This window comes from Tachypleus tridentatus, chromosome 13 (assembly GCF_004210375.1).
Source record: "Tachypleus tridentatus isolate NWPU-2018 chromosome 13, ASM421037v1, whole genome shotgun sequence".
Classification (NCBI taxonomy): domain Eukaryota; kingdom Metazoa; phylum Arthropoda; class Merostomata; order Xiphosura; family Limulidae; genus Tachypleus; species Tachypleus tridentatus.
Genome location: NC_134837.1, coordinates 113,949,142 through 113,963,610, shown reverse-complemented (window position 1 = coordinate 113,963,610; position 14,469 = coordinate 113,949,142).

The following is a 14,469-nucleotide window of genomic DNA, read 5'->3' as shown; positions in this document are numbered from 1 at the left end:
AATTTGAATAGCCAACTGCCACTTTACTATTCACATCCAGAATAACCAATGGAGAGACAACAGTTTGACATTCAAAAAGTTAATAGTCATTCCTCGATTGCCATCTATCTCTGCATATCCCACATTAGTTGTATTTTTTAGTAGATAAACATTCAGTAAGGCCACTTTGTATTGTTTTGGAGATAAAACTTGTACTTGCATCTAGATCATTGAAATAACCACATCCTGAGTTACTTATGTTTAATAAGTTATTTTATATTATCAACACTTACTTTTTCACATACCTCAGTTTTCGTACAGTTTCTAGTGAAATATAAAATTATTCTTCAACATGTCTAATTGAGAAGTGTTCAGTAGACAATTCTGCTATTTTTTTTACTTGTATGAAATGTACAGTTTATGTCGTGGAAGCTGAAACTGCACTCGCTACTTCGTATGGTACATTTCCTGATACTTCTGTGACTTTGTATAGTGACAGATGATAATAGTGGAAACTTTCAGTTCAGGACTATACATTGGGTCATTTAATTTTTATTATAATAGTCTGGGAACAAGCCAGTCATACTTTTCTTTTTATACCAATTATTTCTATAATTATTTTGAATATATTATCTTTTGATATAACATAACCCACACCATTATAATATGAAATCATTATAGAATTCAAATTTGAGTATGATCTATTCATCTAGGACATTGAAAATAAGTTAAGAAAAACACAACACAACAATTACTTTATTTAAAGATGTTAAATAGTGATGAATAATTATTGTAATACAAAACTAGCTTCTACACTAACAATTTGGCCATTGTCTTCGTAGAATAAACACACAGTGTTTGTTCCACGGTAGTCATAAGTTACTTCTACCTGTTTAAAACTTCAGTTAAAATGTATACCAACAATTTATGTTTGAGGAGGCTAATAATATAGTGTGTAATATGTCATTCCTGTCTATCAATAGAGTTATGTCAACATTATTTTAGCAATAAATACTTCTTTATTTATCATTATTAAGTACTAATGAACACTCATTCAGATATTTAAAGAAGTTTTTGTGTGTTTATAGTTAAGCATATAGCTACACAATGGGCTATCTGCACTGTACTTGCCACAAACACTGAAACAAGGTTTTAAAATAATGTAATGTGTTTCAGTACAATGAGGGATGTGTTGGTCCATTTCAGCTTTCTCATTATCTAAGCCAAACTTAGACTATTAAATAAGTAAATTAACAAATTTAAAACTAGCACTTTTCATTCACATATCTATTAAGCTTTAGTTTAAAAACTCAATCAAATTTACTTCCTCTGCAACATCTGAAGGCAACCCATTCAATAAGCCAATGATTCTATTTGAAATATAAATTATCTTGATTGAAACACTGCTTCTATCTTCCCTAAATCTCTACTTGTCCCCCTCCCAAGTTCTATAATTATTTTGTTAAGTGTCAAAAATGTTGATCCATGAACATTATCAATTCTTTTTAAAATCTGAAACACTTCAATTAGACCCCCTTTAACTTTTTCTAAGACAAAATATTTTAAGGAAATAAATCTCTCCTTGTGTGACAGCCCTCCATTACAGGAATCATTCTTTGAAGCCATCAGAACAAGTTGGTGTATTTCCAGAAGTACACAAAACTCCAAATGTGGTATAATTAGTGACCAAAACAATGAAGTTATAAATTTCAGATCAGTATTCAACATTTCTTTAGATACAACCTAAAGTTCTATTTGCCCTATCCCTAGCAATAGCACAGTGCTTGAATGGTTTTAGAGATTGATCAGCTAGTTACACCAAGATCCTTATCTTTCATGACACTATTAAGGTTATTCCTATCCAAATTATACTTAATTGGAATTATGATAACACAAAAAATTGCATTTATCATACTTAAAACCCTACTGCCGTCTATCTACTATTTCAGGTGTGGAATACTGCTTAATTATTCCTTAGTGAAAATAAACTATTCAAAATTTAGTAATGCAATCAGCAGATCCTAACTTTCCTTTATCATCCCACTAGGGTCTCACCCACATTTTAACCTTTTTCTTTACCCCTTATTGTAACTAGATCCTTAGCATTAATATTTAATTTTTACCTAAACTTTTTCAAAACATTCATTTTGATGCCCTAAGTTTCCTTATTTTTTTATACCATAACAATTTAAATATCTTAAATTTATTATGCTTTTCTTTAATTTTCTCTTGCTCTTTATGACTCAATCTGGTTTTATTTGCAGCTACCCTTTTCTTTAAGGAATATTTAAAGAAGAATCTCATCTAATCAGTATCTGCAAATAACCCAGATGGATTCAATCTCCTTGCTATTACTTTTTGATATCATCAATTTCAACAGGATGCAAATTAAATTTCACGTATAAAACCACTCCTCCTTTTGTTCTTTATCAACAACCTGTAAACCTGCATTTTAGAGAAATTTCTGTCATCAACATCATCTATGTGCAAGTTATTCTAGTTACATCAAAATTGTCCATTCCTGTTTGTGCTGTCATCATTTATTTTATATTTCTAGCACCACAGTAGTAACAATTAAACCTACCCTTATAACCACTTGTATCAATTCATGCATTAACTCTAAAGATGTTATTAAAATAACCAAATTTTATTTTTATTTTCTTATCTATCTTACTCTATTTGTGCTGTTGATTTTATTTTCTAGCATAACAAACCACAATTTATAATATTGCTTGCTATGTTTCTTGACCTAGAAACATTATTTTAATGTATTAGACAAGTTTTTTTTTGTTGTTGTTGTTGCAATGCATCTTGTGATTTGAATTGTTACCTTATATCCTGTTGTTTATCAAATGTCTCGCACTTATAGAAAGTTTAAGTGATTTAGCTAAAAATATGTAGAGACAGTCCAAATACATTTAATACAAAGGCAGAGATGCCAACTATTTCAAATGACTGAGTGATTGTAGACAGAGCCCTTTCACAGTTTTAGTCCTTTTAGATTTGCCAGAAACAAGACAACCTGGTGAAAGAGGCCTCTTTTTTTTTTCCATCTTGTGAATGATCACATTGGTGTTTCTATGCTGCTTAGAAAACGAGAAATACCCATCTATGCGAGCACTAATTGGCTAACAAGCACTGATGGCGTAACTATGGATTCCCCCACGTACCCAATATAGAGAAGCACCACACTCAAACTATTGGTAGACAGAGATACAAATATTTTTTTATTATTTCAAGCACAAACATGATTATTGCAAGTAGCCATTTGGACTGTCTTTTATTTATTATCAAAATTTATTTGTATCTAACTAGAAATTTTCTTTTCACCCCTTTCAAGCCCTGGGAAATAATTTATCACTTTATTGTATAGGCTTATATCATATATAATAATTTGGGAGTTTCAACAAGTCGTAATATTTGTCTGTATGAGTGTATAGTTGTAATGAATACACCAAAATCATAATGGTTGGCATCTCTGCAAAGGGAGCTTAGTTTTGAAACAAAATACTTGTTGCTTTTAGGTTGACATTAAACCCATTAACGTTAGTTCAATGAAAAAATGTGATGCCATTTACTTCAAACTTTTGTTACATTGTCAATGAGCAAGGACAAATTGTTTATTTTTCTCACTGCTGAAAGTAAAGGTTGACACTGATTTAGTAATAACCTGGGCTCCAGAGGAATTCATGTTACTGTTTTGTTTTTAAACTTATGCCTTGTAAATATTTTAATGTGATTTAGATTGCATTATGCTCCCACTCATGTCATGAAATAGCACTGTTAATGAACAAAACCAGTTTTGTGTTGTTTACATTATTCTATCGTATATTGTTATTAATTTATTTCAACTTGACAAACACGTTAAAACACAGTTTACAGTTCTCTAATTCAAAATTTTAATAGTTAGTTTTCTTAAATAGATAAATACATAACACCAATACACGTATTCAGTAAAACACACTTAACTCACTCATCTTGTTTGTCAATCAATAAGAACAAAGCTACACAAAGGGATATCTTTGATCTGCTCACCCAACAAAGCTTGAAGAACCCAGATAGAAAAACTGTCAACAAATTTCACAGATTCCTTCTCTTTCAGATTCTGAAGCTGAAGAAACATTCTAGGAAGACCGTTTCCATTGATTTCCCACCATCTAAGACGAACAACTATGCCTAATGTATGATAACAGAAAGCAATATTGGAGCATCTTCTTTTAAGCCCTCAGGATTTTCTTTGGGTACTGCTGTTTTTCTCCACAACAATGTTTTTGTTGTAGAATCTCAAGGTACCATTGCATACAGACAGAACTTTTCCATTTTTCATTGGCATGATTGAAAATTCTTAAACTATTGTAAAGAATTTTGTAATTTTAAGACATGTAACAAATCCTTGAATTTATCCTGATTTTGTTGTGTCTTCATTCTTAAGTATTTCTTGCCTTCAACAGGAATATTAATGTCAGCTTTGCAGGATATCATTACCATAAAAAAAGTCTTATTGATAAATTTAAAAAAATCAAACCACATGTAATAAAATTTGTATGCCATTCACTTTTCATTATATTCCTTATTTAGTTATGAAATTAATATTGTTGTTATTTAACCTATCCATTTAGTTTGGACTTTTTCTTAAAACATAATGTGGTATTTCCATTTTACATCTTAGCATCATATAGAGACAATCACAGGTTGAACTACACATTTGTTGTGATAATTATTAATCATCAAAATTTGTAAAAATGCACTCCTTGCACCTTACAAATCTTTGTTTGATCCTTGTTTGGGTAATGTTTATTTTTGGTGTTCTAACTGAATGGATTCACTAACCACAACTTGAAATGCAAAATATAATAAAGTTAGGAAGAAAATCTTAATTAAAAGACAGTAAAAGTTTCTTCAGCCAGTGTGGTCTCACTCAAGTAATAATGTTAAAATAAAGATATCAGATTTAAAATACTATTTGACATAATTATGGTTAAGGAATTTATCATAAGAATTAATATAAAATTAAGATGTGTTAGTAATTTTCTTAGTTTATTTATTATTTTATTTCCTTAAACATTATTTACAATGTGTATGATTTTAAAATTTTCTATGTGATATTGTTAGTGGTGGGTGATAACAAAGTTGCCTTCCCTCTGGGCTTTTAGCACTAAATTGGGGACAGCTAGTGCAGATAGTACTCATTTTTTTAAATAAAAATCATGTCAATTATTTGAAATAAAAGAAATAGCTTCTTTTTTTAAGATAAGCAGGAACTTACACTATTTGTGTACTCACCACAAATATTGAAGTCTGGTTTTGTCCTTTGACTTATCGCTGTGCCACTAGATCTGAAAATACTATCAAATATTGTTTAACATGTAAAACAGAAAATGTTTGAGCTTTGAATCTTTTATTGCTTTTATACACAATAGTGTGATCTTGGCAATTTCTGAGCAGTGGTAATACATAAACTCCACTGTTTATTTGAAAAAGAAACTTAGTTTTGCTACGATACTAAAGTTCTTATTACAGCTGAGAAACATCTAACCTTAATATGCATTGGATGTTGAATCTGCTACATTCCCCAATCATAACAGTGAATTCAAAATAACAAAAATCTTCTCTCATGTTCAGCTGATATCATTTCCTAAAATTATATTTACTGACAATGTATGAGTGGTTTTCATCATTTGTTTGTATGTTTCATAAGGCAAGTGTTGTTATTGCATCAGTTCTACATGTGGAAGTAGTTTTAGTTGGTAAAAGATGTCTTGGCCTTACTTCCTGTGTGTTGTAAAACAAATGTTACTGTTGCAAATATACAAATAGCTGACCTCTAATTTTGCATCTGTCATAAACTTACTGTAACTCTCACTAAGTCTGTGATAAACTGGTTCTTCTCCCATTCTTGGAAGGGTATTTTATTAATTGTTTCCAGAACAAACTGTACTGTCATCCTTCATATGGTGCTGTTGCAGTGCCTATAAACAGGGACCAACTATTTATTTAATATACCTTTCATGAACATATGGTGCTCAACTAGTCTTATACAAGGTAACTCTTTATGGCTGAAGTTTCTTTCCAAACAAATATATCCTGAGATATCTTTGTGTACATAAGTGACAGGAAATTTTAGGCCTCATTCAACTTGAATGCAAATGTGTCAAAGGAAATTAATAGAAAAAAGAACAACATTTTGTGATAAGGAAGGAATAATATATACCTAAGTTGAATGCTATTGTTATCATCCTGTGTTTTGTTTTCATATCCATTATATTAAACAGATAAGCTTGTTCTTACTTTAACAATTTAAAATATCACTGAAAAGTAAACTGATGTGTATCTTCAGCCTTGGCAAGTTACCCTATTCCAACTTTTCAGGGAAAATATTGGCCACCGTATTGTTCAAGGCTTCTTCAATCCTACATATTTTCAGTTCACAAAAGTTATTAAGTCATGAGTAGTGACATTGATAAAATCCATCACAGTTTGACCAATGTAGTACTACAACTATCTCTTTCCAAACCTGTGCAGACAAGTTAATTTGCTGTAGTGTACTACTTTTAGCAATAATGGAAAGTAAAATGTCTTGGAATACCATTAATGAAATTAATTTTGTATCAATAATGCTGACAGATATCAACAAAGCTGTTTCAGTCAATCATAGTTAACTGTTACCAGTATCATGAACAATATGAGACAACAGTGTTTCACAGATTCTTTTCATGAACCAACTGGATCAAACTTGGGCACTTCTAATTCCATTCCAAACATAATTTCTGAGCTAAGTACCTTAGAATTCAATGAGTGGTTAGCAGAGATAAATCCAGGCTTTGAAGAAAAGGAAATAGAACCCCTTGGAAAGTGTTTCAGATTGTCATTTACAAAATTAATTGCTGTATATAGACTTTCTAGACAACTTTGAGCACCATATTACATCAGATCTGAACCCTTTAATCTGGTGTTCAAAAACCATCACATGGAGTTCTTCCAAATGTGAAAGGCTTCAGCATCATAAACCTCATAATAAAGGAAACAGATTCTAAGCTGTTAATCAACCATGTGATAAATCTCAATTTCATTAAACTTCAGTTTCTGATTGAAAACTAGAAACCAGACGACTGTGATGTCTTTACAACTTTCAGCTAATATTCCTGAAATGTGTTTTATTGTATTAGCAATGTGATAAATACAAACAATACCAACACTTTTAAAACATGTTCCCCCCACTTCTATACTGAACACTACACCAAGGGTTAGTGATATGTTTACTGACTTGTAATGGCAAAATCTGGGGTTTCATTTCTTGCAGTAGACAGAGTACATTAAAACCATTGTATATTTCTACTCTAAAACTAATAAACACTGAAAAATATCGTTCATGAACTCTAATTACATGAATCATGTCATTTCACTGTTATATCCTCACAATTATTTGCAATTCTTTAATGACGGATAATTAAAGTTACAACATAAAGTAGTAATATAACGCTTTGCATACTTGTTATGCAAATGAATTATAAAATAATAATTATATATAAACGAGTTATCTTCTACCAAGTAAACCAAAATATCTTTTCCAGATTCCTTTACAAATTCATAGGGCTTCTTTATGGTTAAAAAAGGCTTAATCTCAACAGAAGGAAATTTCATCTTCTTCTGTGTAATCTGATTATGTTTTAGATAACATTTCTTAAATAGTTTGACAGAAAAGTTTTGTGTATAATTTCAAGGAATGTTAGAACCTTGTCAATGTTAATGAACTGCAATTTGGATCAAGATAATCATTAATTATAATGTATTCTATCATAGATGAATATTTTAGCTGTAATAGCACTTTAATATGAATGATAAAAATGCCTAACAACACACTATTCAGTTGTTAAGATAATTCATTTAAATTTGTTCTTTGAAATCACGATAAAGTAGAGCATGTTGCTAAGTGTTTCACATATATTTCTATAACCCAAATATATATATAAGCCATGAACCTACAACAATATTGTACATTCAAATTACATTTATTACTTTAGAGAAAGAACTTCAGAGATTTTAAAATATAGTAACTTACAATTTTACCAAGTTTTCCATCTTTCTATTTTCCTGAAGAGGATGTAACCAATGAAAGGAGGTGAAAAGCAGGATTATTTTCTGTAACAAAATTGATTGTTGTTTTAAGGTTATAAGCACAATAAATATTAAAACAATAATGACTTCATTCTTTTATTTGTAAAGACTGTATTTCCAATATATAAAATTTATATTTAAATATGAAAAATAAAGTTGTACCATATGTTATTGTCTGTCATTCAGTGTTAATTTCTATAAAATCTACAATAGCCAACAGATAAATAGCAATTACTCCAGTAAATATCACTAAAGCACTGTCTTGACATCCTCTGACAACTCAGTGGCAAACATAAGATTTTGATATCCATAGTTGGTTGAGCACATATAGCTCATTCTGTAGTTTTGCTTTTAACAGAAAAAAAAAAAAAAAACACTGTAAATCAATTTTGTTTAATAATGTGTGAAAAAATTATAAAATCGTATTTTTATTTACCCAAAAGTATACAGCAAGTAGACCCTAAGTGTAAAAAATATTATAGGTTCATAATATTAAATTACCAGAAAGTTTTCATTATATGAGATTAGAAGTGTCTGAGTTCAGATTACCAACAAACGTGCTGACCCTCAAATATGGAGCAAACAAGCAGTCACTCATTTTAACACATGTATGTAAATTAAGTATAAATATATTGCCATCATATGCATTACAGCCAATATAAATTCAAATAAAAAATAAATTATTTCTCTATTAGTTTACTAGCATTAGATACTTTTCACCTAAATATTTATCTTGCATATTTAAATATTTTGGGAATTTATGTTGAAAAAGAGCCATTCAGTAAAATAACATGTTTAAATGTGGTCATTATTGTAATGTAAATCATAAACTGACCAATGAAATTAAATTTATATTTCAATATGCCCCATCATTATCTAGTGTATAAAGCATTTGCTTCAAATTCTGTGACTTTTAAATCTTTTTTTAATACAAGGTTAAAGGTAGATACTCTACAAATGTAAACATATTGTAGCTTTGTTTTGTATACTGACAAATTGTATCAGTGAATGCAGGAAATATAGTTAAACAGTACAAATTTGATGGAGGAAGCCAAATCAAACCTTACAGTTAGTAATTTGGAATTTTATGAGTTATTCTATCCAGACAAATAAGCTTGAAACCATATTATGACATTTATAACTTTATTTTGTATGCAATTTTGGATTAATTATCACAAAAATTTTCAAAAGGGATGGACAAGATTAATACTGAAAATTCAGGAAATATTAGTAAAAAAGGAGAGATATCTGCAGGAAAACTAACTGAAGTGAAACCATTGAGTTACTTCAATATATATACAATCAAAGAATAATTTCTAAAGCATATTTCATGAGTGCTTTCCAATTAAACAACCTACCTAAAGCCAGAATACTTTGATTATCACGAGACAGAACTATTGCATTCAGGTTTGTAATATCTCCAACATCAGTTTCCATACATTTACTCGGTGTTTATTATTAATTATTATTAACACAGGTTAAAAGAGTTGGAGATGCTGAAACTTACTTCTCCAGATCTTCAGCAACTGTAAATTAAAATACATAAATGATCCATGGAGATATAGAAATTGACATATTTGCTAACCAAGGTTTTCTGCTTCATCCATATTAAATGTTTCAAAGTGTATTTTAACAAAGCAATCGTAACAGGTTCAGAATGTCCAAGATGTAAAACATCACACATACATGTACTACTTTCTTAAAATTATATGCTTAATTTAAATTTATAATTTATTGTTATACTAGAGGTACAAAAATAATTCTGATAAAAGTAACTTCAAACATTTTAACAGAATGATTGAAAATGAATTAATTTAAAATGTGCCATTTAGAACTGAAGTAATAATATGGGCAGTTGTCATAAACTTTATCCTAATGGTAATCACAATAAAAAAAAGAAAGCTAATATATAACTAAACTATCAATGAGCTACTATTTCTAATAATATTAAATCTCCATTTTCATGTTGTATGAATAATGATAAAATTTGAGCAAGTATTTGTTTTTCTCAAAAATGTATAAAGAAATAACATTTAATAAAAATTACAACAGAATTTATAAAGTTAACATAATTTGAAAGTAGTCCTTGAATAAATACTTCTGCAAAAACATTTTAACTGGTCTCCTGATGAACTACAAAGTTACTGAACTATTTGTGTTTGTTGATCTTTCTCTCATACTCCTATACTTATTAGCAAGTGAAGCTCAAAACTGGTTTCTAATTATTACTGTTTTTTTCATTATTTCAACAGTCAATTAATAGAAATTTCAATTTGTGATATATCGTGAACCTGACAATGACCAAAGAAGGTAAAAAACATTGTTTGCTCTTCTACCCATACCCGCCATATTTATGTATATAATTTTCAATTACACAGATTATCAGGAAACTGATCAAAATTACCATTTCCAAGTATTTCACCTATACAGATAATCAAAATGTCATAAAACTTGCTCACTCTTTGTAATGACAAAGCCACTCAAGCCATTAGCCAATATCACTAATTTTGTACTACTGACTAGATCCCACAACCAAAACTTTTTTCTGTTCAACTACTTACTAGAACAAAACAACTGGTTTTAATATATTTGATTAATGTAGCTCTCAATTGATTAATTATCAAATAATGGCAATCCCTCAGATCTAGTGAGAAAACATGTATGAGAAAATTGAGTTCCAAGAGAGAAGAGTATGACAGATATTTCCTGTATAAAAGGAATGTGGTACAAATCTTTAATACAGGAGGAGGTTGTGGTAGAGGTAAGAATTTATCTGAATTTCATTTTGTAATAAATATTTTACTCGTAGATATAAGAAATGCCCTGTATCATAGCTTTTGAGCAAGAACTCCCATATGCCCTAAAGTGAGAAAACAGAAGAGAAAAAGGCAATTGAAATACATCAGTGTTAAGTGACCAATAGTTGGTCCCAAAATAATGTACTAGGTTGCATAAAACCTAAAACACGAGGGAACTTGCAAGTAGTTGTTTCTTCAGAGTTGCATCTATGTTGAAGACAAATACTGTAAAATATTTATGGTGTACTCTCAGGGCACCATCTTACAAAATAAAAAGATTTTAAAAACATACAAAATTGGAGGTTTAACTGATTACAATACATCTATACATTTCCTACTGTTCTTGAAAACAAAAACCGTCTTAATCTGAAGTGTTAAGTATCAATATTTTAATCATAATCTTTCATTATTTAGATTTGATTGGCCCTGAAACTCAGCTAAAAGACTGACTTGAACATACATCTTACATTTGTTCCTGCACACCTGTATCTTTAGTCATGTTCCAAAACTAACTTGAAACTGATCTTAAACTTGCCATACTATACAATAGCCTAGTTTGAAATTGTTTAGTACACATTTCAAATGTCATGTATCTAATGTCACAGTTTGTAAAACATAATTAACTTCATGAATATACTTTAAAATTTTGACACAGATCCAATCTATGCAACTAATAACAGCCAAATTATGATAGATTTGAATTCATATCAATGGAACTAAATGCTAAAATAACCATAATAAAATCCTTTTTTACAATTTTAGAAGCTTTAAATCAACATACAAGTGACTAATTTTGAATACACAACATGTTTCTAAATACAAAAGTATGCTGTTAAGACCAGGATGGTATTATAAGCATAACTTTATTTTAAAGTTTAGAGAAACCTCTAAATGTTATAAGCACTATAATTCTAAAGTTGATTCAGTTCAATAAGAAAACGTGAAAACAAAAATAGTAAATGATAGTTAAGTCTGATTACATCAGTTGTGATAAAAACAGTCACATGTCCAAAGCAGCATACATACTTGAATTTGTTTCAGGGTAAAAAGTATCAAGACAGCTATTAATCAGCTTCTAAGTATCTTGTACATTCTTCTTTAACAAATACATTAAAAATGGGGAAAAAATACATAGTTCAAGTGGGTTGGAAAATGATACTTTTATGCAATTGTGACAACTTTATACACTAAGTACCTACTTCATAAAGATCTCCATAAACATATACACATACATTTGAGAAATGCTATTTATTGATAACTGCAAAACAGATGTGAAATGCAGGTAATTACTTGTCCCTATAAATGTCAGTACTGAAGAAAGTAGAAAGCAACAAGAATTTTCCTGATTTCACATTCAACACTGCATGATTCCCAGAAACTTTTTATTTCACTGGGTTTTCACAAAGATGTATCATTTGAGTTTATGCAGAGTAGAAAAGAAAGAGACAAAAATTTCCACCAATGGCTGCAAGAAAAGACAAATTAAGAAGCAGCTAAAACCAACTTCTTCAAGAACAGCCAGAATTTTATTATGTCCAATCATACCATGCCAATGACATTACAACAAACAGCAACCCATCAAAAACTGTTTATGCTAATAAAATAATTTAAAAAATTCATGCTTGAAACACAATTCTGGACAACAAATAACTGGAAATAGATGACATGGTCTGATGTACAACATTTTATCTGTCTTATATTAATGTTAGAATAAAATTATGAAAAACATGAAGAGATATACAATAGTCTTGCATGTGTTTTTCTGACAGTGCATGTATTAGAAGTTGTGTAATTGTGTGGAAAACTCCTTGTGATAGTCAGAGTGTACCTGAACTTGTCCACTTTGTGACACTGAATCTCCATACTCATAAACAAGAGTTCTTTGAAGACAATAATTTAACAACTGAATCCATTTTTACTGCTTGAAACTGATTTTTAAAAGATGACTAGACAAATTACCAGATCTCGCAACACTGATCATCACATTTACTATCATATTCCTTTATTGACATCAATGGAGCAATATTTTATATTAAATTCCTACCCCTAATAATGTTAAACATCTTAGTCAAATGTCACATCAAAAAAAAATTGAGACAGTACCCTAGCCAACATATTATTCTAACAGCTCTTCCCTGAACCTTCTCCAACCATACAATATCTTTGTTCAGGAATGGAGCACAAAACTGTGTACAGTATTCTAAATAAGGCCTTAAGAATGGTTTATACAGTTAAACAATATCTCTTGTCATATATTCAATATTTCTACAGATGCTACCCAAAATTCTATCAGCTTTACTTCTGACTACAATACACTGTTTAAATGACTTCAGTGGTTTTGTGATTACAACACCAAGATCTTTTTCTTCAACCACAGTTTTTAATGAAAATCTACATGCATCATCTTAATTTTGAATAGTTAAACATTATCTGTTACATACTGACCCAATTAATTAAATTATCTGAATCTTTCAATGAATCTGCAGCACCTTTGATAAAGGTAGCCAACCCAAAAATATTAATATTATCTGTAAATAATTATTAGCCTTTCCAGAATCAATATCATTAATACCAGTCATAAACAGCAGAGGATCCAGCACATAGCCTAGAAGCACATCACTTGTAACTACCACACAGTCAGACCTAACTCTGTTTATTACTATTTTCTGCTTTCCACACACATGACAGTTTTATTTCCAGTTTAATAACATTTTCTTCACACCCACAGATTTAATTTTTCTTGCACGTCTTTTATGAGGTACTTTATCAAATATTTTCTGAAAATCAAAGAAAACCAAATTCAAATTTCTTTCATCAACTCTTACAGTAACATCTTCTAAGAAGATCAGAAGATTTTTAAAAAAGACTTTTTCTTCAATTAGAATACACAACAACATTTCACCCTTCTTAGGGTATCTGTACTTAATTTCAATTAAAGTTTAAATACCCATACCAACCATCTTGAGAATACATTTTTCTTCAATTAAGTCTCTCATTGTAATGAAATACTTTCCCTTATTGAAATCATGCTGGCTCTATGACACGATATCAAACTCCTTTAAGTAATGCTGCAATACATCTTAAATCATACTTTTCAAAACCTATCCAACTACTGATGTAATATTAAATGGCCTATAACTGTCTGGACAATGGTCATCATTTCCTTTAAATACTGAACTACTATTAGCCAACTTCTAAATCTTCTAATAATGTATTACAGAATCAACAACAGCTGAGGATCAGTTAGAATCTGATATATGTAGACATGTAGTACAGAATGAACAACAACTAAGGCTCAGTTAGAACCTGGTAGATGTAGATATGTGGTACAGGATGAACAACAGCTAAGGATCAGATAGAACCTTGTAGATTGAGATATTGAGTAAAGAATGAACAACAACTAAGGATTAGTTAGAATCTGGTAGATGTAGATATGTAGTACAGGATGAAAAACAGCTAAGTATCAGTTTGAACCTGATATATTCAGATATGTAATACAGCATGAACAACAACTAAAGATCAGTTAGAACCTGGTAGATGAAAGATATGTATCTCAAAAAGAACAACAAACTAAGGA